We start from the raw sequence: 6,258 nt of genomic DNA, 5'->3' as shown, positions 1-6,258 counted from the left end.
AGGGAATTGAATGTAGGCGATTATATATCCTCTTAGAGCACAAAGCGAAAACCAAAAGAAAAATCGTTTTAGAAATGCTTTGAAAGACATTAAATAAATAAAATAAATAAATAAATTGTGCATTTGTCAAAGCCGAAACCATCACCGCCTTTGGGTGCAGTGTTTGGCTGCAGTTTTTATTTTGTTGGCCATAAATAAAAAAAATCAGAGGCAGAGGCTCTGAAAAATAAGTCCAAAGAGAGTCCAACTTGGCCAAATAAAACATGATAAAAACAAATTCAAGCTGAGTTTAACAATACCCCTAACCAAAATGGGAACAAGTATTGGCAAAAGTTCAACTTTTAGTCGACTTAATGAGATTCTCTGGTTTTTTTAAGCGGGTGAAGACATGAGAGATTTTGCTTGCTATAATAAATTGAGAAAACATACAAATTGGGAAATCTGCAATTCAATGCGAGCGAAAAATTGAACTTTTGCAGTGGCATTCCCTGGCTTTTCTTCTTTCGTTTCAATTTTGTTTAATACACTTGTTTGAGTGCTAGTTTTCTGTCTGTAAAACAGAACTAAATGCACTGAACACTCTCTGTAAGTTCTTTGAGGAATAAGAGGAATAAATATAAGGAATCTGAAAGCACCAGCAGTTTACTATGAAACTCTGAGCACAAATTCCAATTAAATTATAATGTACGAGTATTTACATTAACTACGCATACATAAATCAAATCTGGAGCGAAAATCATCAGTAAATTCCGCACACCCGGCGTATACGCAATTAATTTACCATGAGCCGTGGGCAACCGCAGAAAAATAGGAGAAAAACTAGTGTAAAAGGACCTTCAGTTGCCGTCTGCTAATGTGCGAAGGGTAAACACATTTCATTCTCCTTTTGACAAATGAAAATTGCACTCAGCTGTAAATAAACAATAAAGAGCTCTGCGTGTCACGTAGCACGAATTTTCTGTTTGCTCGCTGTGTAATTTGCGGAATGTGGTTTGGTTGTTTTTGTTTAAATTACGCATTCGCCTGCAGCTTCGACAGTTGAATCAAAAAAAATCAAGAGCGGTGTAATGAAACGTGACTATCGTTTAGCGCGGAAGCAGTCATTTATGGGGAGTTTAAAGCTCTCCAAATTTGATCTATTTTATTGCCAAAACATGGTCTTACCCATCACTGACCTCAGCATTTTATTAGCCGACATCTGTTGGTGATAATATCACATGGGCCAACCCTTGAGGAAAGGCCGTTAAGCATGTTTCGCAAACACACTCGCATTAGTCAATTGCTCCATTTCTATTCGTGTGTACAGCCCTGTCGCTGTACAAATATGAAAATTGCCATGCTGGACATGCAATTAAATAAAATAACAAGCTTTCGATTTTAGGTCTGTACCCTCACCTTCTAGCCGGAAAGCAGAGGGCTTGTTAACCCTATTTAGTTTCCGTTCTTCTCCCTTTTTTGTGTGTTTGTTTTGCTTGCCGGCTTTTGCGCTTTTGCTTTGCATTGTCTATGCCACTTTTTATGGTATACTCGCATGTGTCTGTGCATAGACGAACCCTTCTATGTATCTATCGCTATCCCCAATCGCACTCCTATCCTCCCCCCCTACCCTGTCCGCACGGCTGTCGTTAACATTGTGCTCAGGTCCACAACTTTCCCAGGGCACACCGTGTCCGGAAAGACCTCCTGTAGGCGGGGCCGTAAGTAGTGGCCGGGCAGTCATGTTTGAAAAAAAAATCGTGGCCACAACTTGACGTTGGCCATAAAAGCTTTTTTTTCACTGGGGGTTTCGTTGGTTAGAACTCCGTTGAGTTTGAAAATTATTTGGCCAAGGAATGTTGTACAAAAAATATGTTTAACAACTTTAAAAAGTTAAAATATATAAAAGACTAGACTCCCCAAAGCTATGGTTTCCACATAGAATTCCTTAAAAAATGTACTAAAACTATCCCCTCAGTAGTCGTTAAAGGAACAAAGAGATTTATAGGTTTAGATTATCTTTTCATAGTTTAGATAATCTTTGCCACAAAATTAGATAGTTTTTTATTGTGCATAATGGCTAATTTCCCTCACTTTACCAGCCAGGGCAATTTAGCCCTTTTCTTCCGAGGTTTTTTCCACCGTCCTTCATGTTTGCGAAGCTGAATGAAAATTATTTTTTAATTGCCTTACCCAGCCGCCTCAAGACCATCAGCCTCCGTCGCCTACTGCTTTCCATTTTACTTTCTTCCCATTTTCCTGTGGAAACCATAGAAAATGATTGCATGACCACTTCATTACTTTCGGCGAGAGGCGAGCTCACCCCAAACTCAATTAACATGCCGGACAAAAGTTTAAAATGCTTTTCCCGTCGCCTTTCAGGCTTTAAATTTACCCAACTAGTGGGCAAAACAATCAAATTGTTGGCTGGCACTTATCACCGGCCAGAGGGACTCTTGCGACTTTAGCAGGACCCTGTCTGAGTATCTACGGCTGTTGTTTGTGAGTGTGCGAAATTTATATGCCACTTAAATGTATTTTTCTGTTCAGAGTACCATGAAATGCGTTGCATTTCCGCTTCCATTCTTCGGGGATTTTCCCCATTCGTTTCGCTGTGCTGTACTTCCTTTATTTGCCTTGGCTTTGGCGTCAGCTTGCAGGGTACCAAGCAACCAGAGACACACACACACAAGAACGCACAGACACTCCTGCAGACAGAGGGGAAATCCCACAATGCCCCTGCAAGTATGCAATAAAATTGCGTTGAACATAATTTATTATTTCGGGTGGAATTCCCCCCTATTTTCCACGACCTTTTCCCTTTCCCACTTAAATTCTTTAGCGCATTCAAGTGCTCTCCATTTCACACCTTCTTTATGCTTTATCCATTTCTAGTCATTTTTTATACACTCGTTAAAACAAAATGACAGTTTTTCGCACCATTTCACGTGTCAATTATATATGTAGCCGCATTTTTTAGCACTGGCACCTGCATCTGTCAGCGCATATGGTAAGCTGTCGCCCGTCAGCCAGCGGAAAATTGTATTTTCCCGTGCGAAAAATTGCTTGGCTAAAATACCAGAAAAACGTGACTGTAAATCCATAAAAAAATCAACGCATTTTCCTTCCTTTCAATTTCTGAAACAATCAAACCATCAAATGAAGTTCTTATCTAGGCGGACAGCCGAAAACTTTTGTTGGTTCAGGGTTGAAAAACTTTTGGCTTCAAGCTAAAATTTAAGATATATTTCAACTAATTGTGTTTGCAAGCACTTTGGCCGACTGGAAAATGGGATTAAGTCCTACAAATATTTGCTGAGAAATTTGCAACTTGAACTGAGCTCCACTTTCATCCCTAATTTCATTCGTTCATTTTCGCTGCAATTGTAATTTTCGCTATTCAATTTGTTGGACCGGGGAACTGTCTGAAATAACTAATTTGTTCCAACTGATTTGCCGCTTAAGGTGGAAACTGTTAGATAAGCCCCACCCTCGGAGTGGAGGAGGGAAAAACGGGGTGAAAATAGATGGGTGAAAAAAGTTTCGTTTTAATGCATACAATTGGAATCGCTGAGTGAAAAGCCATGTTCGCCGTTGATTATCCGTTGGCGCCGACAGAAAGTTGCCAAATTTTTATTTAATTTTCACGCAACTGAAAGCCAGCTTAGTGAAAATTGTACTGCATGTCCTTTAAGGAAATTCATTCAATAAAAAGGCGGAACTTTGTACATTTATTCGCTAAGTTTTGAGTTCCAGACCGTCGTGTTGTGGCAACAAAATTATCCACACAGAACTACATGCAACTGCCTGTAGCATGGAGCTGAGGAGAGAGCACTGTGAACCTCATTAACTGGCAGCACAATAGACCACAATGCCGCAGGAGCCACTTCTGTTGGCAGCCACCGTCTTTTCCATCTTTTTCTGGGCAAACAGACCTGGCCTGTCCTGCCTGCCATGTATGCAAATTAGTTTTGCCAGCCACATCGTCACCGTTCTAATAATTTTTTATGAAACAAAATTAAATTCAAATTGTGCCATTGTCTGACAAGGTGTGTGTGTGTGTGAGTAGTTCTAGATAACAGATACTTGTACGCATGCATGTATGTGTCTATTGTATAGCCATAACATTTAGATAACAGACGGCAAAAGTTTTGTGGACCCATTTGAGGACATCTCTTTTTGATTAAACCATAACTTTTAGCTAAAAGAAAAATGTATATTTGTTTGTATGCTTATTTAACAACCATTAAAAGTGGATTCAATCTGCAACTTTACTTATTCCACAGATTTTGTGTGTATGATCTTTGAGTTTGAAATTGATTTTAAGTGAGCATAGAAACACTCAAAGCTACAGCTGGCTTATCTTCTCCGGCTCTATGTGGTCTTCAAAGAGAAGCCTGTATATAAGAATAATCTTGTTTGCCCCAAACCAAAATCACAATGTCATCTTTGGAATTTTTCATTATGCGCCTGTCAGGCCCCTACGTTTCACAGTTGCTGCTGGCACCAGCAGCAGACCCCAAGATAGATGGTGGCATATGGGAAAACAAAAGAAGACAACAATAGTGTGGCTTTATTGGGAAAGATACGCCTCCACTTTCCACCTACCGCAGCAAAGTCAGCCATGCAGCTGGGTCGCACAAAAGTTAAGCATAAATTCAATTAAATTCAACCCCAAATTGGCCACTGACAGGGCCCCTTTTGGGTTCACATTCACATTCTTGACATTTAATATGTCTGGTTTGGTTTAATTCGGAATAAATGGATATTTACCTTAAACAAGACTATCAATATGACAAACAATCAGCTCTTGACCGGGTTGAACTCCAGGCCCTAATCAATTATTCAAATGTGGCAAATCACACACCAAAGTTGTTTCCCCTTCCTTCAGGAAAATGTGAGACAAGTTTTTGTTTTGTTGACAGCCCCAGGGCGTAACCTATTTAAAGGACTCTGCACCTTCAACCCGTAAAATAGCTGCGATAAAAGCTTAAAGTTAGATGGAGCAGTAGAGTCGAATAATTCCGTAAAATAATTAAAGGGAAATCGGTTGCACAAGTTGCTCATAAATTATATAATTATTTGCTGTTTGTAGTTGCACATTTCTCCAATCAAAAATGCCAAATGTAAAAAAGTGTTGCATACATTTTGGCGGTTGGACTTGTTTTTGGACATGTAATGGGCGCCCGGAAACTACTTTTTTAATTGTTCCGCTACGAGGTCAGATAGCTAGAAATGTGTTTCGCATTGATTTTTCTCAGGTTTCAATTGAATTTGAAATGGCAAAAATAAACGTAAAATGTCTGCTCATAAAAACCGTAAAATAAATAATGTATTTGTACATTGTACACGTGTGTACAAGTGTGCAGAAAATGTTTCTTTTGCACTTGACACGACTTACGTAAATTCGAAATTTATTAAATTTGGATCACATTTTTTGTGCATAAAATATTTTTTTCGATTTTAGCCTAAGGATATCCATACATTTTTGCTACCACCGCAGGCTATGTGAAAAATTGTTGCAACCGTAGCTGTCTCGTTCAATTTCCTTGACTAATTAATTGGCTGACCAAATGGTGTAGGCATATTGGCCAAAAATAAATCCATAATGCCACAGAGTAGATGACTTTTTCAATTATTTGCATGCGGCTGCTGCTGCTGCTGTTTCTCCTGGGGCCACTGCAGTGCGGTTTAAATCGTTAAAGTGTGAAAACTATAAATTTCCCAAAGCTCTCATCCACGTGGGAGAGACCGAGATGGAACAGAAGGGAAGGCGAAGGAGTGCGAAGGGAGTTCGTGGTGTCACAGTGTGGTTGGTGTCATGGCCGAACTGCCTGTCATACCGCCGCAGTGCATCATTAACAGGACTGAGAACTCGGTAATAATGCCGACACCAGATGTGGCCATCGCTCAGCATTCCCCAGCTGCTAGCAGCCGAAGCCCCAAAAACCCAAAAGCCAGTCGAGCTGGCAATCAAATTTGGTCGAAACTAACGAACTGTAACTTCACTTGAATGAAATTGAGACTTATCTCAGTGGAAAAGTGTGAATAGGAAGGATTATCTTTGGAGAAATACTTCACAGTATAATAATCCCTTTTTAAAGGGATTAATTCTAAAGAATATATCTTTTCTAGGTATAGTCTCAGTGAAGATAGTTTATTTGGAACAAAAATTCCCTGCATTCCACATCATAGTCGATATACCCACACAGCGGAAGTCCTCTGCCCTGGCAGGGTATTAAGGAGTCATATTTTGCAGCCATTTTGGGGCTTTGGTATTAG

The sequence above is a fragment of the Drosophila pseudoobscura genome, chromosome 2 (assembly GCF_009870125.1).
Source record: "Drosophila pseudoobscura strain MV-25-SWS-2005 chromosome 2, UCI_Dpse_MV25, whole genome shotgun sequence".
Lineage (NCBI taxonomy): Eukaryota > Metazoa > Arthropoda > Insecta > Diptera > Drosophilidae > Drosophila > Drosophila pseudoobscura.
The sequence above is the reverse complement of the archived record's forward strand: the minus strand, read 5'-3'. Positions refer to the sequence as shown.